This window comes from Anser anser (genome assembly GCF_964211835.1).
Source record: "Anser anser genome assembly, chromosome: 2".
NCBI classification, from domain to species: Eukaryota; Metazoa; Chordata; class Aves; order Anseriformes; family Anatidae; genus Anser; species Anser anser.
Window position 1 is genome coordinate 32,026,102 of NC_139721.1, and position 26,801 is coordinate 32,052,902.

Sequence of the window (26,801 nt, forward strand, 5' to 3'; positions counted from 1 at the left end):
CATTGTGATAGGCCTTAAATACTGCATATGCCTCTTAGCTACCTATGAGAATAGGATAGTATGTAATATCCCATTTTCTTGACCTTTCTTACTGTGTTCTTTTACAAACTTTCAGGTGCATATCAGTTAAGCAGGGCTAAAACACTTGACACTTGTTAGGTCTCAACTGAGCAGTAATGAAGGTGTGACTGCATTTTTACTGTGTGGTGTGTTCTTTCCCATTCAATACAATCGGGGAAATTAATAAAACATAAAACTTACATTAAAATCCAGATAGTTTTTGGCTTTTACAGAAGTGTTCGGGAATGATAAGGACACAGAGCAGCTTCTCGCTCTTATAAGGTCTATAAGAGGACCAGACATGATAGCAAACTTTTATCCTCAAGATAAAAGGGCTTTTTTTTTTTTTTTTTTCTTTTCCTCTGAGCTACCTCTGGGCCAGAGAGCATCCCAAAGACAGAGAGACAGAACTATGAATGCATTCATTTACTTCTTCAATATTTCTTGAGGGAATTCATCTGTAGGTAACAATTCAATGTTTCAGTGGTTTTCTGACATACCATGTGCAACAACCCAACACAACTTCCCAGGCCATGATAATAAAAACAAAGTTGGTAGGTGTTGTTTTTATTTATTTATATACTGTTCATGTTGTTACTCTGCTCTCATAACATCCCTGCAGATCCACGTTCTGACAACTGTATTCAGTTTGGGTAGCACTTTACTCTCCAAAGAACATTGAAATGCTTGAAAGATTTGTCACAGAAGAAAGTTTTCTTTTTAAGACTATGGTTGTCAGAACATGGTCGTTGGGTGATGACTCGCTGGACGGGAATGTGGTGCATTACCATGATTCATTTAACGTTTAATGATACAGACTTTAACATGCAGATCATACAAGGATGTTCTAAATCCTTAGTGTGAAGAAATCTGAAAATTGCTGCAAAATTATTTGGAGACATTCAATCTGCCATGATAGTAAAAATCAGCAAAACTAGAGAAAGGTGGCATGCAGATATTAAAGTAATACAATGGCCTGCTCTAAATATGTTTCAGGAACAGTGATGTCAAAATACACACACCTATATATATATAAAATCACATCTATGTTGGCATCCAGTATAAATCTAATTGGGTCAAGTATTTCAATTGTGCTTTACATTGCTATTATTAATGCTAGAAGGAAGAATATTTCATATATCTATCTTACTTGCCAAATCTTCATCTTACAGATTTCCTTCTGATCCGATTCCTTAACACCGCACCATTCATTTGTGCTAGTTGAGTTATTCTACTTGTTTATAACTGCAGAATATTTAATCTTTACAAATACTCTCTCAGACTTTGAGGTCTACATTTTGACTATATCCAGAACTTTCAGGAAAAGCTTACAACGAACTGACCAAATTGATCTGTGGTACAGTAACCAATTGATTTCTGTTAATGCAAATTCCACTCACTGATTTTAGAAAATAAACACAGGATGATATTTTTCCCCATTATCAATGTTTGACGTGACACTCCAGGATACTTTTAAATCAGACACACATAGCTCTTGGATTGATGTAAGAGTGTTAGGTTAAACTCATTTTTTAAAAAAATTATATTTTAATCCCTAAAGGATAAACATTTATCCTCTAAGATACAGGGATAAAGATTTTAATGGCATCTTGCTTTGGGATTCAAAATAAATAAGGCAAAGATGAGTTTCCATCTTCTTAAAACTAAATTACAGAGATTAAAATATATAAACACAAAATGAATGTATTCCATTTGCATATTATATTTTGCTCTTAAAGTTGATATTGAAGATTAAGGGTCAGCATTTAATCCTCACTATCCTAATCCCTAAAATTACAAAGACAGGCATAAGTGCATGTCTGCTCCACTAAATTACCTTGAAAGAAAGCAAATTCCGGATGAAAAGGGAAGCATATTTATATTATGGTGATTTAAAATCTGTCGCCTAAACACATCTTCTCCCCTCTATCCATTGACCTAAATTGCACACTAAAAGCTTGCTTGTCTGCAAATGGGCAGCTAACACTTTGAGACAATCCAGAGATTCTTCACTTACGCACAATCATGCCAACTATTTTTCTGACTACAATAAACACTGTCTTCTTCATATTTTGCAGAAACAAGAGTCAAGTTATAAACCAGAAGAATTTCTTTCCTGTTTCCAGCCCAATTCCTAGATACAGATAATTCTAAAAAAATAAATTCTAAGAGAAAAACATATAACTGAAAATTAGTAGGTCAAGCATATTCTGACTTACACAGTTGCAACTCGAAGGGGAAATACACCCCAGTGGATACTGTACCTCAGAAGAAGCAAAATTGTAACATAAAACATCCATAGTCTCTAAAAGAAAAAAAAAAATTACTTATGACAGGATGTTACTTCATGCTGCCAGACAGTACCTATTATACTCTATTTGGATAGTTCCCCCAAATATTAGTATTTTTCATAGATTACACAGTTCAACTGAAATTAATAATGGAGCTGCCAATGACTTGAATAGCATGAGACCTTCAACCCTCTCTTGTTTGCTGTGTTGCTTTACCGATATTATCTTGCAAAGCCACCAAAAATACCAAGATGTTAAAAAGTAAAAGCAAACTGAAGCTCTCAAAGCTGCATCTAGCATTTTATCTACATTTCTGATACTGCAGGTTAATAGAAGTGCTACACCATGCAGTGAGAGAAAAATATCTAAGATGTACTTAGCCCTAGAGATTTGCCTTAAGAATTGTCTGTCTACATTTGTATCAAGATGTTCTAATATTTATTTCGTGAAGAATTACTTTCTAATTTAAGCCATCTAGGAGAGAACAACTTTGTCATGATTATCAAACTGAGCAGCTCTGTAATTATAATCATCAAGAGGGCACTAGTTTCCTTCATTTGAAGTTTATTTACAGTAATTTTATACTCTAAAGAGAGGGGAAAAAAATCTCTGTATAAAACCTATGAGCCAATATTTATTTATTTATTTATTTTAAGCTGGTCAGAAGGTTTCTTTCTACTTATCAGAATGTATACAGCTACAATACTATCACTACAGTTAACAATATTTAGAAGACTGAAAAACATCTCAAGCTTAACTAGTTGAGCTTGTTTTTGTGTTTTTGTTATATTTTTAACTCTGTATATTCCTCCATTCAAAGTATACTTAGAATCACTCTAGAATAGTTTTGACACTATTTTTTTGTCTTCCATACATATATTTAAAAAAAAAAAAAACTTTTTCAAACACAAACCCCTCAATTAAAAGGTTCAATCACCTAAAAAAAAAAAAAAAAAAAAACCAGCCAAACAACAACAACAAAAAAACATTACTGTGATATTTCGTATTTCAGAGCCAAACTCCCGCTGCTTGGTCATGATAGTTATAAAAGCAGACTAATGAAAACAGAAAAAATTACAATTAAATTTAGTTCTGACAAAATCATACTGCTCTAATCAACTGCCTATCAAATGTCAGTGCAAATTACACTAACAAAAATGATTATTAGCACAGGTTGGTGGAATAAAATTGTCCATATACTCCAACTGCATAGAGAATGCCTGTGTGGGAATTACTTTTAATGAACAACAAATTACAATTACTAAACTAAATGAACCATCTGCCTTTTTTGTTTGTTTTCACTGTCTCACTGGTACAGGGTGCACTGTCAGCTTAATTGCCATTCAAAATGGCAGACTGACCTACCACCAGACTTGCATGCCCGCAACATTTTAACAGAAAATCCCTAGCAGATGTTTTCAATTTTATGAAGAGGACAAGTATGTTTTATAAATATATTCAAAACATTAAAGACAGGTGTTTAAATAATAATAATAAGGTACATGTCTGTTTCAGACTGGAGGGCTTGTATGACTAAATATCCTTAAGCCTTAAATTAGCATATGAAGTATTCATGGACCAATAATAATAGAAAAAGGTCTTAATGTGATTTATTAATAATTTTATTCAAGTAAATATTCTGTCTCTAGTCTCTAATAAGAAGCACTTTTTTTCAAAGGGGCACACATGATGATTTGTAGTAATGACATTTATTAATAAACTTTTACAAAGCCTTTTTAAAATGCTTATTTGGATATGTCATTTAGCATCTGCATTAAAAAAGAAAAAAAAAAAAGGGGGAAACAAAAAAGGAAGACCAGTCTTTTATTAGCATATGTGTCATGTTAGTTGAGCTTTTCCTGCTGACTTTTTGGGGTCCATGATATTGTGTAACAGCTGGAAGACTGACTCTCATCACAGCCGCTGAGGGGAAGGCAAATCTGACCTGGACATGCACTTAAAATGAAACTCCACTTAGTGCTGCTGTATGACACAAAAGGGATGGCTGAGGAGAGATTTGTTATTTCCTTATATTACTACCTAGTGGCTACAGCAGCCATATTTTCTAAGATCCTGGCTCATCACTTATTATTAAAAAGCTTAAAAATACTTCTGAAATTGAACCTTTTCTGTTGAAGAGGCTAAACTCTGAGCCCAAGAGACAAAAGCTTCCTTTTTGCTTAAACTACAAAAATACTTCGAGCCAAACCTACAAGTATCACTGCTACAGCAAAAAGCCCTAAGACTGTGTCAGTATTCAGTGAATCTTTCATTTCTATTTGAGACTGTCTGCAAATGCCACTGTGTTATTTCAAGTTTGAATCCCTGATTCAAAGGACAAGTCTAAAAAGGAGAGTAAAAAAGACCCATGTTTCTTTAGAGAGTCTTTGGATTTATCTTTTGTGTTGCGATCAATTGAAGTAAACACTGTTTTTACATTCCATTTTTAATGTTATTTCCATGCTTATTTTCAATTTACTCTAAGTTATTGTGATAATTACTAAGACAAAAATCAGTGACTAAGAGAATGGAAATCTCACTTCTAATTATATTATTTAATGAGCCATATATATAGAGTGATGCAAAGACAAATCAACATCTAGTTTCAGCTCAACAAATGAAGGCAGCTTAAAATCATTCCTGTTTTAGGTAAATGTTATTTTTCATTGTCCATACTAGGAACTACTGTACATTGCTTCAGAATAATAGATTTAGCTGGTCTGCATGCCAGTGTCCACTCACATACCCATGTCTGACCTGAGGATTAAAATAATCCTTATACCCCTCCCCCTTCTACACACCTCTGGCTAAGACTAGAAATAACAAAGAAAACCCTGATTCCTCTACATGGATATCTGCTTTTAAAAGGTACATTACAGTGCTATAAGTTAACACAATTAGTTAGTTTCTAATACCACCATTAATAACTATAGTTCTTTGCAGAAATATATGAGAAAGATATGAAACCTGTTAAATGTTAGTTCACTCACTGAACAGCATGAATAAAACTGTTTCATTTGCATCTTAACTTTGCAGTAGTCTTGCGTCTCTTGCTATTTGGGCTGTATTTGAAGGAGCTTTTATTTGAAATCTTTCAACTGGATTCCCCACCAATTCACTTTTCAGGGTCTGCATAGTTTTCTTTGGGCCAAAAGTTTTCACTCTCTAGTGCTTAACATTACAGCCTGGCTACCTGGCAAACCTATATCTCAACATTTCCTTTGAGTTCTTACTCAAATAATGAATGTTTTTTTCTTCCCTTCTACTGGAAGAAGCTTTCCTGTTCTTTTGCGTCAAACATTACTTTTCCTCCTTACAGTTCTTCTTCAAGGCCCATTGACATCCTAAAGTCTGCAGTTCCTTCAGCACATTATTAACACTCTAAAGGGAAAGGGAAAATACAAAGGAAAAAAAATACTCAACAACAAGCCACACCCTAAAGAAGATCGATTCCTGTATTACATTTCAAATCTTCTGCTTTCCCAGACTCTGTCTGCATTACAAAAACTAGTAGTACTTCCCAAACATGGAGTCCGAGTGCCCTGCCATCTCCCAGCCCCATATCAGAACAAACCCCTGCAGTGCATCACCTTACCTCCACTTCCCCAATCCCTTTCAGACCTGGTTTCCACACACTGGCCAGGGATAGACAACAGCCATGACAAGACCCAGAAAGTCATCTGGACACAGCCTTGGGAGGTCTGAACTGTTTATTCTGATACTAATGTTCGCAGCACTGGAGCTTGTTCTCCTAAACCTTGCTCAGAGCACAGCGCACCAAATACTTAATAACTGTTATCACAGAGAGTTAACGTGCTTCTGTGATGCCGACAAAACTGCACTGGAAAATAGTAACCAAAGTCAAACCAGATATCACATTGTCCTGCGTAGGCTCTACAGTAACTAGCTATCACAGGAGCTGGGCAGCAGTTGCCCCATCCCCTTTTAAAAGGTGAAGCAAATTGTACTTAAAAATGTGAAGAGGTGCTATGTGGTACTGAATCATAGCTGTTCTTAGAGTAATCAATGATATATTTCCAATAGTCATAAGAGTTTAAAAACATATTCCAAATCTGTACCTTTACATGCTGCACCTAGGATATCAACTTGGTTAATGTTGATGATTAACTCAAATGTGAAAATGCAAATCCACGGGACTGTGAATAATGCTCTTCTGAAGGGAAACTTTGTCATGTTCTTTGAGCAGAAGCTAATTAATTAGTTGCCAAGTGGCCCTTTCTGTCTATTGTTTGTACTTCCTAAATAAATAAATAAAACACTAATTATGATGCAGGCCCTCCTCTCCCATGCTGAGTGATAAGATGACAAAGAAATAATAATAATAATCCAGACATGCAGATTTGGTTGTTTATTGCTGGAGCAGTATCTTGCCTTAGCAAGACTAAAACTGCCAATACAAAGGCATCGTATTTACACTTGAAACACTGAGTTCTCATATTCATTTTTGAAGTCTAATGCTGTCCTCTGAGAACAGTCACTTAGGGAGACAGAGAGATGGAAACACAGGAGTAACACTATGAATCATACCATTGGCCCAGCTCTTCCGACATTCTGTCTGTGCAAGTAGCTAATATCAGATTCACAGAAAAGCAGGGTAAAAAACTAAGCCTTTGGAGAAACTAAACAATTGTGCAGTGTGACGAGGGATCCTTGCCTGACCCTGGAAGACAGTCTGTTTATATCCTGAATTTAACAATAATAATAGAGAACCAAACGTTCTTGTATCTTTTTGTTTCAACCCACATAATCAGAAACATCATTAACGTTCATCCCCTTATCCTTCTTAAAAATCCTGATAAACTGTTTATCTGGATAACCCCCCACCACAGCAGGGAATTTCATAGGCTGATTATTTATTGCAGAAAAAAGAGTAGTTCTGAGTTTCACTGAATGCCACCTCACTCTCCTAACACAGTGTTGAGTAAAGGGAGCACATGGCTGGGTTTCACTCTCTCCTTCATCATTTTATATACAGCCCTAAGCCATACCACCTTGTGCTGTGATCCCTTCAGATCTCACAGGCTAAAGCAGGGGCAGTACTTGGAGGGGAGATCTCCAAGGAAAACACTAGCACTACAAAAGAGAGTTTTGGTAATTCATTGATGGAGCTCTCTGTCTAAATTAGTTATGAGTCAGTGCCCTAGCTTGGTGTTTAACAGCACCATCCTGTTAGGAAATGTTTTCTTTTGGTTGAAACAAAGAACAGATTTCATAACTGCTTGTACTTAATAAAGTTATTAAGTACGTGGCACATTTTTTCAAACGAGGAAGAGTGTTAAGACAAATGTCTTGGCCAAATTTCAACTAGTAATTATATTTTGCCTACCTACAGGCAATTCCCTGTGCAGTTTCACTTGAATACAGCTTTTTTTTTTTTCCACCTGCCATGAAAATACTTGCAGTGCAATGCTGCTGCACACAGTTAAACACAAGCTTCCTTCCAGTCTACCAGTATGTACATGAAGATGGCCCTATATGCACTTAGGCTAACACAGAACGTAAGAGCACTGAATTTAATTAACATTGTTAAAACATTTTGAAAGCCTCTGAATAAAGGCTTTAGAGAAGTGTAAAGTATTACCATGGTTCCTACAGTCTATTTATTTAGACTTAATAAGATTCCCTTCCCACACACATGCACACACAAAAGACACTTTCTTTTTTTCTTTGCCAAGTAAAAGCACATTAATAAATAGCACTGATAACCAAGTCATCAAAATTTATTTTTGCCCAAGAACAAACTTTCCCACCATTGGCACGTTTTACTTCCTTTACCCTACAGGAATCTGAAAGACAAGTGAGATTTGCTATATGATGAAATGGTCAAAAATTTCAAACTTTGATCAAGAAAGTGAGAAAGCAGATTCTGCATTTGCAAAATGTTCTCTGAAAATATAAGCTTCCAGCACCTTTGAGATTAAGCCCAGTGTACTACTAGCTGATCTGAATTACATGTATGAAGTGAGATGTTTTTGGAGAGAACCAAGGTCCTATTCATTTAAATCTTTATAGGTTGAAACAGACTGAAACTGCAACTAGAATCAAGTTGTGAGAATTAGGATAGATCAGGGACAGCAGCTGCAAAATACTTACTGTAAGAAACACTGGCTAATGGATAGACAGCTGAATTCCTGGCAGCTGGAGTCTCCCAAAAGTTTGGAAATATACCTCTCATTTCTCATCAAATCTTTATGTGGCAAAATGTAGGCCACTAATTTCTGTGCTTACAGTGAAAATATCAGAGGAGAGATGGAGACTACTGAATACATTTGTCTTAAATTCCTGAATTAGTTCCTTCCATGCCCCATCTCTTGGCTGTTTGTTTTCCATGAATTTCTGCAAACTAAATTTGCTGACCTAAGCAAGGAATTTCAGAAACAGCTATGTTTAAATGCACACTGCAGAATATCCGAGGAAAGCACATTCTGAATGTGTAAACTGAGCATTCATGAAACAGCCAATTTCTAATGGGACATTTGCAATCAATCAGGGAACAGAAATATACCATGTGTCAAACCAAAACTAAGCAACAGAGCACAAAAGTTTAAATATATTAAATATTGAAAATGACTGTAGATTGAGCTGCAGCAGCAGGACCAAGAATGATTTTTGGAAGATATTTCTAAAACAAAAGAAATTGAGAGAGGCTAATTTGAAGAAGCAATATCCATCCATTTAGCGCTCGGCCATACATAAATGACAAAGGCATGCTTATCATTCCTAGGGTTACTTCAGTAGCCACATGTAGAATCTGGCAGGGCTTATAGACTGTAGAACATCTATAGGATGATGCTTCAGCCATTTCCACCAAGTGTTGAGTCTTACCAGCATGAACTCAGTTTGCAACACAGGTGGTAGATCCAAACCCAAAGCCTGGCAAGAAACTTGGTCAAACAATTGTTTTCACCATCCAAATATGATTAAATAGTTGTACAGATGAAAATCATCTGCATCTTGGAGACATCCCAATCTCAAGCACAGATGATTCTCCCTTAATCATCTCGGGCATATGTTGATCAAGAAGGGTGACAGACTAGAACTCAGCAATACTCTACATGGGAGCACATGAGTGCACCCACCAGGCTGATGAACAGCCGCCCCAAACTGCCCCCACTCCCAGATCCTCCCTGCAAAAAAAGAATGGAGTCACTCAAGAGTAACTTCATTTATTGCTCTCATGGCCTTCAGCTCAGCTATTCACCAATACCACTTTATCATCAAATGTATCAAGAGTATGTGACAGATCTACAATAATAAGCATGCCATTTACTAGTAAAGAAAGGGGTAAGGAAATGCCCCGATGCCTCTGTGTCATCAAGTGTAGCTAGTAGCACAGATACTCCCTATCATCTTGCCTTTCAATATAGCAATTCCACATGCAGGTGTATTGAGGGGACAGCATTTTCAACAATTGATGCCTTAATATTCAGTCAGTCCTAACCCAACTCTGTCTTCTGCCAAGAAATTTTGAGTATGTTAGAGTTTCTAAGTCAAACTCTCCACATTTTTTTACTTGTAATTGACTTGAATATTGTAAAACATAGATATATATATATTAATTTCAATAATTAATACAATTAGCTGTGCATGTTAATATTTAATGAGTATTTCCACTAAAGGCTAAACAGGACTGGTAATAGGAAATAATATTTATTTCATTGATGGGTTTTAGGATCCTGAAAATGAAAGACAGAAAAAAAATCTGTTCATTCTTCTTGCTAACATAGAGTTATTCTCTATAGTGATTTGGCCAGATTAAAAATCAGCATTTAAATAGAAGTCACCAATTCAAAAGAGTAGTTCAAATCTGCAGTGATTACAATACTTTTGCCTGCCAGCTGTCTAGCAGTCCATCAGAAGTGGTCTGGCACTCTGAGTCTGTTTTTTGATTGAGGCATAAGTCATCAAAAATCTCTATTGCCTTTAATGAGATCATTGCTATCAGCAGAAAAGTCAAAAAATAATGGCTCAGGTACCAGTATCGCTTCTCTTTGCTGTAGGACCATGCATGCATTCAAACCACTATACTTGGAGATTCTGCAACAATGCTCTATGGCTAGCAGGTATCAGTTGTCTGTCCTTTCATTGCAATCCTGAGAACAAAAATTCATTACAATATTTTTTTAAATCAGTGCAAAAAATGTGTCTGAAACTTCTAGAGATACTGTTGAACTGCAAAAGACTTCTGAACATTAGAATTAAAAGAAACTGGGGGTTTCTACTAGAGAATCTTTTTTTTTAATGTGAATTTTATTTTGAACCCCAAGTAAAAGTGAATACTTTAAAACTCATTAAGATGTTTTGATATTCATCTACCATTGCTTACTATAGTATATATATTTATTTATAACAGCATAACCCACACAAGCTCCCAAAGGGTTAATGCAACTAGATGAGATGAAATTCATGAGCATAATCCTAAACAAGTGAGTTGAAGTTCTATCAGGTCTATTTCATAGCATCAGGGATTACTGCTAGCAGTCTAATCCTACTGAGCCTAAGGGAGGTACGTTGTATTGTATTTGAAATCCTGGCCAGGAAAGAACGGAAGGTTAAATGGGTGCCTTGCTCTGTAATCAAATATCACAGGCACTACTTATCTATTCAATGAACAACTAACGTAGAAAATCAATTAGGAAACAAATAGCTTCTTCTTTTGAATTCTTTACCTAACAAAAAGAAAGAGAGGAATAAATAGTTTTATAATATATGTTTAACAAAAGTATATCATACTATCCAGTATAAAATAACTCTACAAATAGGCTGGCATACACTTACTAAAGACACAAAACACCCCATAGCAACTTCCAGTGTTTTAATGCTATTTCTTTAAGTGCTAGGGCTGTTTTCAAGGCCAGTGTGTATTCGAACACCAGCAATTAGGCATCCTCTCAACATACAAAGCAGAACACAGAAACTACGCATACAAAAATATTAACTGATTGCACATAATTGGACTGTGCTTAAATGAAATCACAAATACATATCCAGTTCTTCGTAACTGAACATCTTAAATTATGTATCAGTTGTGAAAAGCATTTCTTCAGCTGTGCATCATCTTTTGTTCACTTAGTTAAAATCCCAGGAGTACTGAAAAAGGCTGAAGCTCCTGCTGGTCTTTGTTCCCAGCAGGGAGAAGCCCCTTTTGGTGGTCTTGAGGTTAACACCCTACCCCCCCAACTTCCTATCCCCCATACCTGTCATGCTGAATAGACTTCACAGTCTGTGCACGCAGACAAACAGCCTGACCTGGCCAGCTAGTTTGACCCCTGGGCAGGAAGAAGATCACATCTGGTTATTAATATTGGGACATTAAAAAAATGTAATCTTCAAGGCACTCAGAGAAGCAGGCTGGCAATTATACAGTATGCAGTGGATGTCAGTCAGAGAGCATGTTAGCCTGATATTATGTCCAAGAATGCTAAAATGTTCATTTTGTTCTGATGAGGGGTTTCAAATACAGTCTTCCTTTGTATCTATGAAAGCTGGTAAGAGAAGTAAGCCCAAAGCACTTAAGTCTTTAGCTTATCTGCTCTTAGGCATCCCAGTTTTGAGGCTGATTTACACAGTTTCATAATGTAAAATACTTGTAGCTGAAAAATGATAAAACTAGGAAAACAAAACAAAATAAAACATGATTTTACAGTAAAGGAAGGCACCTAGTAAATTGAACAAAAGCTCTCAGTATTACAATTGTTCTAAACATGCTCCCATTGCATTCCCTGAATATTTCACCACTATCCAGACTTTTTAGTTCATTCATTCTAGACATCTGCATATTAGCTGGTTTAAACACAGTTTATATAATTGGATAAAATACAGCAGAAACATTTGCACATGCATATGTTATATACACATGAACATAAACCATTTTTTAATAGCATAGATTTAACCATGTCATTGTGAAATTTTAGTGCCACCAAAGTCAATGGAAAATTTACCTTTGATTTGACTTGGGCCAGACCTTAACACTTTCAAAATTACATCACAGAACCTCATTAGGATATGTACTGAGAATATCAAATTCCTGATTAGACACCTTTATAAAGCCAGATAATTCCTTCTATTTGACCTACTGGTTATGACTAAAACAGAATGAAAGACCATGGTCTGGAGCTCTTATATGCTGTATTTTGCTGGCATCCCAGCCTTATTGATGCCACATGGAGATTTTGGATTGACAGTGTGAACCCAGCATGGGTCCAGCATTCTTCACAAGGAATGCTCTGGTGCCCCAAGGTGCACTTCTGTACTACCACTCACGTGGAAGGTAGAGAGGCATGGTCTTCAGGAAGTCTCAAGTCTCCTAGAAGGTGATGTCAATAGAATCTCTGTGCTTGAAACCAGATCTAAAACTATCTCCACGGGTAGTTAATACTAGTGTTCCCAGCCCACATATCTTAAATTAGCTGTCATTAGTTTGGTTTCACTGCAAACCACCATCAAGTTATTTTTCCTTGCTTCTTTTCAAATGGAAAGATTTTCTTTCAAATTACATTGGGCCAACACCCGGGATGGGCCTTCTACCAATGACACGTTAATCTTGTGATCTGTGTGTCTGAAAAGGGAGCTTTATAGCATTGGAAGTGAGAAGTTTCCAGCTTTCCAGCAGAATGCTAGCACTTGTTTTTAGCTCTGAGTGGCCTTGAGATGTGAGGCACTCAAACTGAAACACTATTATATATGGAAAAGCTATTATAGGAAAAATGTAAGAGGTTTCTAAAATATTTTAGTTACAAAGTCACAACGTATTTTTTCCCCTTAGTATTAATGGAGCTTGGCTTGGTATGTACAGCCATATGAAAAAAAAAAAAAAACAGTATTGATACAGTTAAAGAACACTCTACAAATTTCTAACATATTTTTGCTAATGCAAAATATGCAGGAGGTTCAAAATGCATGAAAGTTTCCTGTGGGATGGTCAGCATACCTTTTCTGTCTTTATTACTTAAAAACAACACAGCCAACTCAAACTCGAGACAATAAAAGCTTTATCCCACTCGTCCCAAATAATTAAAAATGCATATGTGATAATGTACACAAACACTCACGCATGTATACACAAGAGAAAGTGGGAAAGATTATTGGCAGAAAAGAACAAAAATATAAACGAGTTTTAGGCTTGGCAAAAATGAAATTGAGCAAAGTACAGCATGAACAACACTGATCCAGACATAGATGGCACTGGGAAAATAGACACTTAGAAATGTCAGAAGAGCAGGAAGAAGAAGAATGTGGTGAGGTAGTGAGCACTGGCAGTATGCGTGCTCAACTGAGGTTGCAGAGAGCAAACCACCAGGCAAGGATGACACTCAGTAAAGTCCTGAGGGAGATGGAGCTTTGGAGTGAAATTCCAAGCTTGAGGCAACAGAGGAAATGTTTCTGACAGGTTGGGGCCTTTCAGGGTGGAGGCTTTCTGGTTTTAAATAGTAGCTGCTTGAAAAATGCTCACAAGTGGAGAATAATTTAGGAGGAGAAACTGGCTACAGGCGAGGTGACCTAATGTGTATGCTCACAAAGTGTGTCATGATTATCGCTAACCAGTAACCAGTTCTGATCTGTAAAAGATATTTAGGAGGTGGATTTAGTTCTAACAACATACACTTGGTATCAAGCAGGGGAGCTGTTTCAGTGGGAAGAAAAACACTTCCAAATTCAAATCCTCTCATCTTTTTCACACCCTCTCTGTGGAGCAGTCTCTCTGGCTGTCCCTTTGTAACTACCCTTTTCTCTAGAGCATCAGAAACAAATGGAAAAACCCTAGAAATAAACTTAGGAAAAAAAAAGACAAAAAAAAAAAAAACAGAAACAGAAACAGTAACCATCAATTTCAGCAAGAAATTACCCAAATAACAGAACTTTTTGAACTGAATAATTCCTCACAGTAGTGACAAACCACAGTAGTCAAACCACAGGAGAGCCATGTTCCAGTCAGTTGACAGTTAGGAAACACTGTCGTTTTGGAAAACTCCTGGGCCAGCTTCATCCTTGGAGTAACACTAACAAGATCAGCAGTACTACAACAAAGATGGATTAGGCTCACATTCTTCCCATCTCTTTCATCACCATTTTAATAAGAAACAAACAAACAAAAATTTTAAACCTTAAACAAATCCTACAGAGGATAAGAAATCATACAACTAGTAAAAACCCTGTATCTTTTAAATTGTTCAGATTTTACTTTAACAGTATGTTCTCTCTCACACTAAAGAAAATGCCTCATGTACTCTGCACATGTCATTGGCAACTGAACATTTTAATTTTTTTATGGCAAATTCAGAAAATTATCCTCACCAAAACATAAAAGTTAGATTAAAAGTATTTTTTTGCGATTTGGAAGGAGAGGGCTGAGTGAGAGCCTGGTATAAGTTTTAGCAACTAAAAAGAACAGTCAGTGCTTGGAAACAGCTGCAGTAATTCCTCAAGTCCAGAACCCACTGACACAGCCCAGCCAGGCTCCCTGCAAGGTGAACAGAGAAGAATTAAAACTCACTTGACCCAGGGATCAAAATGCAGGACTGCAGGGTGTATATATATATATATATATATATATGTAGTGACTGCAGCTGCAGCCTTTCTGTACCAGACAAAAAGGTTCCTGCAGTCCCCAGCATCCCTTTGAGCCAGCTCTGCCTGGGAGCTCTCCATGGCTGCTAGTGCAGGAAGGATTTCCCTCTCATCACATACACACTGATGTGTGCCCTAGCTGCTGCCCTTCCTGGTCCTTCTCCTGACACATCCCCTGCATGGTGTACAGAGGAAGGATGGGGCTCACACAGCCAGCGCGCTGCCAGACAGAGACTCACCGACACCAGTGGAGCAACCCTTCCCTCCTCCACGGTCGGGAACTTGCAGCAAATCTCCACTTGTTTTTGCTCCATTCATGGCAGAGAGGGAGCTGTGCCAAGGTTAGAGAGTGTTGTCCTCGACCATACCTTTGTTGTAAATTTCTGTATTTTAAGTTTTCTCCAAAGACTAATACCCTTTTTAAGAAGAGTTTCAAACAGAAGCAAACTATTATAAGATGCAAATTGCTGGAAAGAGTGAGAACAATTCATAAGTATTTTCTTTTATGAGTCAGTAGGAAATAAAAGAGAAAAAACAACTTTTGTACCTTAATTTTCCAGAAGGAGGGAGAGGAGATAATCTAGAAGCATTTCAAATCTGATTTTGTGCAGTTATTCAGTGTGCTACAGCCAAGACAAATGCCTATCAGCATGCCTCTTTTGCTTTAACTAATTAGCAGTATTACAGGGTTCAGTAGTGACACTTCAGCAGTAATTGATCCTCTGATGTAATTTTTTAAATATATTTCAAAATAGCCAGTGCAGGGTATCATGTAGCCAGTGCCATCCCAGAGGGCTGTGCAAGGACAGTCTGGCAGCCAGCGCAGAGGAGCTGGTCACCACCTGAGCCTGACCTGGGAGCTGGGGTGCTAAACACAGGCAGTCAACAGAAGCTGCTAGCACTTGGCATCTCTGAAAATCAGAGCCCTAATCCCTTCACTTTTATCACTTCCTTCAGCACTGGCAGGTAGCATGGCTAGTTAAAATTCAGGTGGTGACTACCCTAAAATAGTGTTTGTATATACTCACACGGGGAATCACAAACTTCCTGGCTTGCTCTGAAATTAGTATTTCGTTTCAGATTTTGTGCTGACTTGGTGGGAAGGGCATTTGGCATCATAGTTTCACATTACTTCACACTACTTAGAGGGCAACTTAGTTACTATACATTTCTTTCTTTTCTAAACCTTAATGTGAAAGGTTTTAATGTCAAGCAGCATGAAGGCCAGAACAATCCAAAAGTCAACACAGCTCCCACAGTACGAGTTCAACCACAACAGACACCCCATCTGTATTTCACAGTGTACCTTAATAACAATCAATAATACATTAAAGTTAGCACTGAAAAAGAGCACACTACAGAGTCTGTTTGAGTTACGCCTCAGACTTGTAGTCCACTTGCAGAAACAACATCTTCTGTTTTGTATGTGCAAATGAGTATCTGGGAATATTTTATTTTATTTTATTTTATTTTATTTTATTTTATTTTATTTTATTTTATTTTATTTTATTTTATTTTATTTTATTTTATTTTATTTTATTTTTTCAGCTAGATGGCTAATTAGCTATTTCTTTTCTTCAGGCTCAATGACCAGTTAACTGTCTACTGCTATTTGCACCCCCAAGAAACTGTGTATTATCAATAGACATGGGAAAGCAAGAAGAGGCAACTGCTCTCTGAAGAGACAGGCAATATGACATGGGAGTAAGCCAGATGCTTCTTTTCCTTACCCTCTTAATAGTAGAGGGAATTCTTCCGCAGTATAATTCAGAATTGGAGTTTTTCTCTGTCCATTAACTAAACTAAGCACGAGATAGCCTAACCACTTAATGTAGGCACCCACCAGAGAGGTAAAAAAAAAAAAAAAAAAAAATGTCATGGGCTGGAAACTGACAGGCAGAAACCAAGCTACAAGAACTAACAAGCCACTCAACACAGCAAAAGTGACCTCTGGGTCTTCTACCATCAAACTAGGACTGATCTTCAAGAGGGTGTAAAAGAATTCATGCCAGTCAAAACCAGCCAAAGAACCATCAGGAAAGCCAGACAGGTTTAAAACTAGCTATGCAGACAGGTGAAATTTAGTATTGACAAATTAATCCAAGAAAATATATATTATAAGGAACTATCTGAACCAATCAAACATATTACTGGTGTCTAAATTAAATGTAACAAGTCCAGGAAACTTGGGCATCAATATGAAGAAAGTCATGCAAAGAGGCATGGAATGAAAGACAACATAAATCCAGAACAGAGTCACAGAATCACAGAATTGTAGGGGTTGGAAGGGACCTCAAGAGATCATCGGGTCTAACCCCTCTGCCAAAGCAAGTTCACTAGAGCAAGTTGTCCACGTAGGCATCCAGACAGGCCTTGAATATCTCCAGAGAAGGAGACCCCACAACCTCCCTGGCAGCCTGTTCCAATGCTCTATCACTCTCACCGTGAAGAAGTTCTTTCACATGTTGGTGCGAAACTTCCTGTAATCCATTTTTTGGCCATTGCCCCTTGTCCTGTCCCCACAGACCACTGAAAAGAGGTTGGCCTTTTTCTTCCACACTTAAGATATTTACAAACATTATTAAGATCCCCTCTCAGTCTTCTTTTCTCAAGTCCAAGGTCTGTTTTCTCAACAGACCCAGGTCTCTCAGCCTTTCCTCATAGGGAAGATGCTCCAGGCCCCATATCATCTTTGTGGCCCTCTGTTGGACTCTTTCCAGGAGATCCCTGTCTTTTTCGTACCGGGGAGCCCAGAACTGGAGACAGTACTCCAGGTAAAGCCTGACCAGGGCAGAATAGAGGGGGAGGATCACCTCCCTTGACCTGCTGGCCATGCTCCTTTTAATGCACACCAGGATCCCATTGGCCGTCTTGGCCACCAGGGCACATTGCTGGCTCATGGCCAACCTGTCATCCACCAGGACCCCCAGGTCCTTCTCCGTAGAGCTCCTCTCCAGCAGGTCATCCCCCAGCCTGTACTGATACATGCAGTTGTTACAACAGAATTCAATAGTATTTGTTTAAAGCAGATATATTTTTGGATGCACCAGGCATGATACAATAAAATCATACAGCTACAGTGAGAACAGTGTGTTCCGTTCTGAAATATCTGAATATCTCTAGAAAAAAAAATAGCAGGGGTAGAAAGAGTTCAGAGACCAGCATTGGAATTAGCAGAAATGTGGAAAAACTTCCACTAAAAACAGCAATGAATAGAATGAAATTGCATGGTGCACAAATAGTTTAAGCAGAAGAAAGACATGATAGATCATAAAATAATCATAAAGATTACTTATGAATAAATAAAGATTATATAGAAAGACCATAAAACAAGTGAGAATGCATTACATTTCTTGTTCTGCTACCAGATGAATAAACAAACAAAACTTATGACTTAAATGAATGACAAGAAATTTTTAAGCAATTATATTTATATGCAGGTTAAAATAACCTGTGGAACTCCTTCCCACTGCATGTGGGAAGCCAAGAGTTAAGTTTATGAACTGAATTGATATTTGTGTACATATAAGACTATCCAAAGACCATTTTTTTGGAAAGCAAATATATACATATATATTTGAATTTGTACAATGCTAATTCATTGTTCTTTAACTAAAGAGGACATCTGAGAAACAAAACAAAACAAAACAAAACAAAAAACCACATAATTATCCTTTATGAGCAATATTATTCCATATTTGCTCACTAAAGATTTTTTTTACTCTGGTCTGGGAAGCAATTGTTGTTAGCTGGTCTGGAGCAAAGAGATTAGATAAGTTGAACTAATGGTATAATTTGCTGTGATAGGACAATGATTACATGCTTGGCCAATTAACGTGTTGTTTCTTCTAAAATAACATTCTCTTATGTTATGGACAGCCATTGCAAGAGATGTACTTGACTAACTTTATTTGCAATGGAGTATTTTTCATTAGGACAGGTGGGTAAGATAACTCACGATGAGGTGACTCAGAAACACCTCCAAAGAAGAAAGAAATATTCTTTAAAGCTAGCACAAATCCTGATAATTTCAGCCCTAGAAGTGTTTATAAGAAAATTACGAGTAATTAGGAGATAGAAAATAGAACAGAAATGGAAATCCAACCTTTACTACAGCAGACACTAACATATATAGACGTTTGTATAGTATTTTATCAGGTGACAGTAGCAGCCTGTGGTATGTATGGACACACATAATTTTAAATTCTGTTTATGCTCTGGGGAAGTGTACACTTTTATAAGTGCACACACCTTTTTGCCTCCCCTCACTGCACCCTCTGTGCAAGAAACCCAGTCTCCAACAACTGTGACTTCTACTAGCCTTGGATAATGTCTGGCTCTATAAAGTTCTCATGAGCATGAACAACTTCAGATTTCATCTCTAACTCATTCTTCCCAGTAGCAGATACTGTATCAGACAGATATACAGATAAATATTGGGAGAGAAGAAGACAGATATTTCTCCACAGATATGAAGAAATTAAGTGGTATGCTTAGTTATGTTTCTATAAGGTCCATTAAGCTGCCAACATACTGGGGGCCAACCTCTCTCTTGCCTCTGCTTGGTTAGAGACACATTTTCTTTTTCCCCAAGGCCATGCACTGTTTCCCAGTCAAGATAGTATTAAACTCACCTTCTAAAGCTATTAGGATACACAACTACTAAAAGTAAAGGAGAGACATTTGTTTCCTTGTTGTTGTGAACGCAAGAGGCATGGAACCTTTATACCTGCAGAGATCAGAAGCTGAGGGAATTGGGAAACAGGCTTGAATCCTGTAACATGAGATTTCAGAGCTCTTCTTTATTGATTACCAGCTCAATTCTCTTCCTTTTCATGAAAAAATGTCTCATACATATAACTCTTCAACACCAGCATAGCTATTGTCATTTGTATACCCCAAAATGTCTTAGGCAAACCTTATCATCCCTTTGGTACTTTTGAGGTAGCTGAGGTCACAGAATTTGAGCTGTCCATTGGAGAACTCATGAAGGAAAATAAGCATCCCAGAAAAAACTTCTGGATTCAGGTTCTCTGTGTTATATGTTGGTCATAGCTCATCCCACAAACCTATGTTTGTTTTTCAAGTAACCAGACTACAAAGCATCTAACTGAGAAAGGATTTACTCTTTCTCAAAAATACCCACCAGGTGTCCTAATGATTGTTTCTGAAGATTTTCATCCTTTGAGTTCTATATGAGACATAAACTCAAGTATCATGAAGATACTTACGAAGCCTGACACATTGCAAGCCATACCAGTTAATATAGGAACAGGGAGACAGAGCATATTCACAGCAGATCCAATTTACCATGACATATGAGACTATCTTAGAAAACAAAAAACTGACAAAGGATATCAACAATTTAGGTAAAACCTGTTTCTGAGATGCATCTGCAGCATGGTAGGTCCTGGAGACCAATACAGTAGTGCCTTTCAATTGGCCCAGTGATTCTAGGTCACAAACTTGGTAAAATTATCCTTAATATTTTGTAGACTATGATTCAGTCATCTGAGACTGACTTCACAAGATCCCATTCTGATATATACCAGCAGGATGCTGACTTCCCCCTGGGTCAAAGATTTCGAGTCACAGAAGTTTCTGGACAAATAAGGGCATAAGGTTTTCAGAAACCCTTGCAGTTTGGCTGCTTGTTTTTTTCCACCAGCTTCAGTCTTCCTAATTTCCACTCATTCATTAGCTGCGTACATATCTGCAAATGCCAAAGGGCATTTCCAAAATAGCAACATCTAGATACTAAAAGCTGCCTCATTTCAGAAGTAAAGCAAGCCTTTTTTATGCTCTCATCACTAGCAGACACAGAAAGCAAGAATACCGAAATCCTCAGACTTTGTTTCATTGTTCTAGCTGTAAAAGTACCAAAACTCTGGTCCTTCACAAATTGTCTCTTTAATTAGAAAACTTTACTATTTTTACCTTAATCTATTTCCCAGAATGCAAGTTTTTGTCTAGATTACACAGAAAATAGGGATACTGTTATTAGAATAAGAAGTGCCCTTCCTTTTTTTTTTTTCTTTTTCTTTTCCATTAGGACCCATAGTTTCAAATTTAGCATAAGGAATGCTTGATAGTATCACTCATACCTGGTATGATACTTGAGCCTGTTGCAACTTTTCAGGATTTCCACTGAAAAAACATCTTTATTTTTTAATAAATCAGTTTGGAGACAACTGATCTGTGATTCTGTGAACTCTCCCATTCCCCCAGCCATAGATGGCCATAGGCCCAATCATAAGTTTAGGGTATCAGAAGAAATATTCCATTAGTGTTAAGTAGTTTTAGAACAAGATGGTATAGATCACTGGAAGTGTTTGCTGAAGTTCTGGTCAGAAATGTGTCCACTGTATGCCTTTGGTTTAAACAGTGTCATCATAACAGGATTGGTCTTGAAGTTTCTCTGAATAATGTTTTTTTTTTTTCTATAAAAGAGTTTGTGCACAAAATATCCCTGAAGTATCCCTGAACAGCAGATTCTGTGCTGCTTCTATGGGTAGAGGCAGCCTTATTTATTTATTTATTTATTTATTTATTTTTCCAGAACCAGTGCAAGGAAGCACCATATGCTTTTATTCTTTGGGACTAATTACAAGGGAAAACAGTGATCACAAATAAAATCTGTTTTTTGGGCAAAATCCTGAATACTATTCCTATATCCCAGGTCATCTGCACATAATCCAGCCATAAAACGGCAGTTATATATTGTGTATTTTTGACATATGAATCTTGTTAACATTATGGTTTGATTAACACGCAAGGATAACAGTTTTAAACAGAAGAAAAAAAAAAGTACATTTTTTATCAGACAAATAATGCGGTCAAAAATCCAGTTTTTATTTATTTATTTATTATTTTTTACCATTTATGTCTCCCTTTAGAAATATATATAGTTTCCCAATCATGCATATAAGCAAGGAGCATTGCTCACAGTCTTCCTATGTGATAAAAAAAGGTTTTCTGTTTTTGTCACTGCTACTGTAGGAGGATGCCCCAGGCAGGGGACTCTGCACACTTCATCATTCAAGGACAACCTTTGCTCAATTTTTGTTTCCTTCAGTGCCCCCTGTCTTTGAAAGCTAAAGATTATCTTAATGTCTTCCCTCCCACAGGGAGAGTAGCACATACATTTTCCCCTGAGGCTATGGTACACAATACTCTGTGTATCTGTCTGCTGCAGAATTGCAAGGCTGGCACCTTCGTCTGCAGACCAAGGGGGTCATTTCCATGACATCCTCCTTCACAGCTGTCCACAAAGGGAAGGTCTTGCAGTTCTCACCGTAGCTTCATCTTTTTTATATATAAGTATGAGGATGTACCACTGTCATTCTGCACTATCTGCCTGTGTTAAGTACACCAGCCTAAAAGACCACCAGGAGCAAAAAATATTACAAGCTACCTCCGGTATTTTTTTTAGCATTAAAATCTTACCCACATTTAATGCAATTACTACCTATTTCCTGTTGTACTTTATTGTATTTTGCCCACAAATACACACATGAAATTTTATCCAATAAAATACTTCTCTTGCATTTCGCCCAGTTCTTGCTAGACCCAACAGAATTGGTAATGCTCAGCATTTCACACCAGCCTCTTCACTATCTTCCCTTAAAAAAAATTGACCAGACTGTTGCTAGACAGTGGTACCCCAAAGGAAAAAAATAAATGCAGAAAATGAATTTGTTTATCTAGAGAGAAAGACACATATAGAGACAATGCAGTCTCAAGAGCTGTGTATTACACCACTCAAAGCTCAGTTCTGAACATATGAGGTCTTTAAGATTTATTCTCACCAAACTTGACAATAGACCAGCCTCCTAAAATTCCCAAATCTGGCATTTTTTTCTGGATGGACTGACAAATACATAGACCCATGGAATGCTTCTGCCCAGACACTTATCAAATACAATAGTAAAGCTGAAGTACACATATGCATGTCAAAATACAACTTTCCTGTCAAGCCTGTCTTTTTTTCAATGTTTTTTCTTAATTATGTGGAATAAATAGTACAGAAAAATCTCACCTGGAAGAGTCTGTTAAACTGTGTTTACAAATTTTAGAGAAGACACCTGTAGTGTGTGCTGCACTATCAGATAAAATCTCCTAAGGGTAACAAGTAAATCTATGTTGCAAGGCTGGGTGGGAGTGGCTGCTAATTTCATAGCTGCAATCAATTCATGCATGTACACACATAACGCACACATTGACCTAATACTCTTACATTCACTATACATTGCATCTCTACCTTGAATCTCAGTTAGAAATAATTACATATTTCTCTTAATATCAGAATGAAAGAAATCCAGGCACAAAAAACAGCTGTTATACAGCCATTTTGTGTGTTGAGCATACTGAATAAATGAGGCTGATCCTCTTTATGATGCTTTTGCTCTCCTCCTTACTCACTCTTCCTGCTCTGCCAAGGGAACTACAATGTCATGCTCCCCTGGGCAGGCTCTGCACTGGAAGTCATGTCCAAATAGTCTGGTACAGCCTCCTTTTTAAAGAGTAGCTTTATACATCATCATCCACAATAACACTCAAGAGTGAGATCCTGGACAACATTTCAATGGGAATTCTCTAAAGAATTTGAGAGTATTTTTTGCTTTAGCAGTGTACCATAAACCGAATCCAATGCATGTCATTTTTTGCAATGTATATAGGACCATCTAGGCAAGAGAATCAGATAATACCTGAATATCAAATAGAATATACATGAAATATAATGTGAGAATTACTTCTCAACTATTATATTTTAAATTTAAAATAGAAAAGAATAAATTTGAAATTATTATTCAACTATCCCCCTACATTTTTTGAAAATAATTGTACTTGTCTATTGTGTATAAGTACATACAGTTAGCACGTTCATGAATTGACTGTACGATGTGTTCTTTCAACCTTCATTTGTTTTTATACGTGCAAGCACAACAGCATAATCTGAACTACAGTAACTAAAACATGCAGTGGAAATTAAATTTCATAAAACATTTAAAACCTTAAATGATCATAAATCTTAAAGTACTATAAAAAATGAAATATCCTCTATCGTGAGGTTTATGTTTAGCAACAAATCTGAATAACTTTTGTTTATCACTGAAAACAGCTTTCTTCACCAAAACAAACAGCAAGAATAAGATTAAGCAAAACATGTTTTGCCTCCTCAGATGTGCAGACATATTCCAATTTCCTTTGTACAATGATTTTTATGCAAATCAATGCTGCACAATCTCCTGACCTCTTTTACCATCATACCGGGACAATGACAGTTCAATAATTGGACTGGAACATACCTAGGATATTTGATTTTAAATTACGAAGTTGGTGCAGGACAACTGAAATGAAAAGAATGCGACTTTGTGTTAATTCTGGACTGATCAAGTACCAAAATCATGCCAAACAGAGTAAAGCAAACAAAGTGATTAGGGCTGTTAGTCCATTCACCTCCACATGCATATACTTCACACCCTCAGTTCGGTTGTTAATTCCTAACAACGATGCTTTCATCCAGAAAAAGGATAATGAGAAAAACCCAAGCAGGGTTCCTTGGGGAACTGTTACACTAAAAGTTACCTATGGACTAAATCCCACTTGTGCCTCCTGCTCCTGATAAAGATGAGCAAAGCATTCGATAGCCCTCATTTATTTAAAATCCAAATATGCAAACAGCATTGTGGAATCCAGACAGACTGCCCCACTGATGACACATGCAGAAAAAAAGCTAGTCTAACTAAGCTTTTGACTTTGAACCAGAAGTGAAGTGGACACCTTGCTTTTAAAAAGCACTGTACAACCCCAGCTGAAGAGCAGGTGCTGCACGGTATTTGCATTTCCTGCAGAGGATGCTAGCTAGCAAGACCAACCAGCTGACCATGAAAATTCTTGGCCCTAAGTGACCCAAGGACAGGCTATAAATCCATCCTATAAAATATAGTAAAAGCCCCGTTTGTTCTTCTACCCTTTCAATATGTGATGTTATACATTTGTGATTATCTCATTTTATTGGGCTCTTTAGAAAGCTGTTTATGATCATTTGTGGACAAAACAAAGGCTCATTGTAAACTCTTTTAAATAAGTTGGAAGGTCAATATGAAACAAAGGGCATCACTTTTATGACTGCTACATGCAAGCTATGCTTGTGTGTGTAATATTACAATGCATTTCAGCAAAGGGATAGAGTCCTAGCTAATTACAAAGCTAACATATAATAGTATTGCATTAGCAGCCCAAGAAATTCCTATTGAATTGCATAGATCTGAAAATAGAAAGACATGCTTGTGCTGAAACTTAATTATCTTGGAAAAAATTGTGAGGGCCAGATTCTCAGAAGACATAAACACAAAGCTCTGCTTTACACTCCTGAGGATCTAATGCTTTGTTTATTTGGATAACCTCCATCAGATAAAACTTACCATTTGGATTGACTAATTTGCCGTATTATTTACGGTATCTACAGTCAAGTAACACAATTACTACTCAGTTTGTGAACAATAAAAAGAATACTGCTGATCTTCAAATACAAGGTCTAAAAGAGATGATCAGCTTGCTCTGCCAGGTTAAAAATGTGAATGCTGTTGCATTCCACTCTAGGCAAAGAAGACAAGCCTTTTTCAAGGACAGTTTGGACTGAAATTCTTTTTTATGGTTTCAAAGTAAAACATTATGGTAAAAAATGAATACAGCTTTGTTTGTTTCTTCAGTCATCGTTAGCAATAGACATAAAGGTATTCTGTTTTTGAGCCCATATGGAAAGATCATCAACACTTTCTGCTTCTGGGTCCTTTGCCAAAATACCATATCCCACATGCCTTTTACCTTAAAACATAAAAGAAAAGGTGTTGTTCTGGTCAAATAAAGAAATAATTTTTACTAGCATACGTCTAATGTTAAAGCTGCCTAAATCCTGCCAAAGACATTAAAACACCATCTGCAAAACAGATTTTCATTAAATTGATCAGTTTAAAGTTAAGCAGCTAGGCAGATGATGCTTTTGAGCTAACCTTTAACCTTTAACCTTCTTAAACTGAAATCAGGTCACTCCTTTTGGGTAATATCTTTGCTGTTTGAGAAGATGAGAGGTAAAGTGATCTATCCAAATTGAACTGACAATCATAGCATTAATAGTGATATGGATCGATATTTTGTCAATAAAGGGAAAACCAATGGAGTTTTCACGCAGCTGAGTATTTGTCTGCTAACTGTTGCTTGTCACTTTCCCTGAGCTCCTAAATAGCTGCATATATAATGTAAACTGAAGTATATACCCAATATAAAATTAATGTATATTAAAGCTATTATTGGCTAATTGAATAATATTTTAATACACTGACTTCATTTTTTTTTTTTAATTATGATTATAAACTGATCCTGCCATTCAGTTACTTGGCTAACTAAAACTTCTTTACAGCCCCTACAGTTTACTTGCAAACAGGCTGCCCTGTTAGATTCAAACTCCTTTTACTATTTATTTATTAAAAGTATTTGGAAACTATTTTATGAGCACCGGACATGATATATGCAGTTCCCTGAATCAAAAGCTATTTGACTAAGCCACAAAATGGCTTCCTTAAGAGCAGTTACAGCTCTATGTAGTTTATATCCAGAAAGATCACTTTGCTACCTCAGGTTCCCAAATCTGCAGAAGTCCAACATTTCCTCCTGCAGAATGGAAATGCACTCTGTTGCTATAGTGTCTCTCTCTGTTTACTTGTGGAGTTACCGGATGCTTCGTGATACTGTGAAGGATTCACCACTCTTCGGTGGTTTAATTTGGTTTAATATCAAGCTCCACAATTCCAAACACAAGTCTTTGGGAACTTCATCTAGCCCAAGCTGAGTTCATTCAGG

General features: G+C 37.0%; 1 protein-coding gene and 1 long non-coding RNA gene across 9 annotated transcripts in view; one reads left to right on the forward strand and one right to left on the reverse strand.

Annotated features, from left to right (window-relative positions):
- ZFHX4 (zinc finger homeobox 4) overlaps nt 1-26,801 on the reverse strand; it is a 151,518-nt gene that overhangs the window by 93,158 nt on the left and 31,559 nt on the right. The window lies entirely within an intron of this gene.
- Nucleotides 1-26,801, forward strand: part of LOC310894121 — a 68,287-nt gene that overhangs the window by 16,562 nt on the left and 24,924 nt on the right. For both annotated transcript variants that reach the window (XR_014579582.1, XR_014579583.1), the window contains exon 1: nt 1-26,801. This exon is cut by the window's left edge and continues 16,562 nt beyond it. This is a non-coding gene — a long non-coding RNA (uncharacterized lncRNA).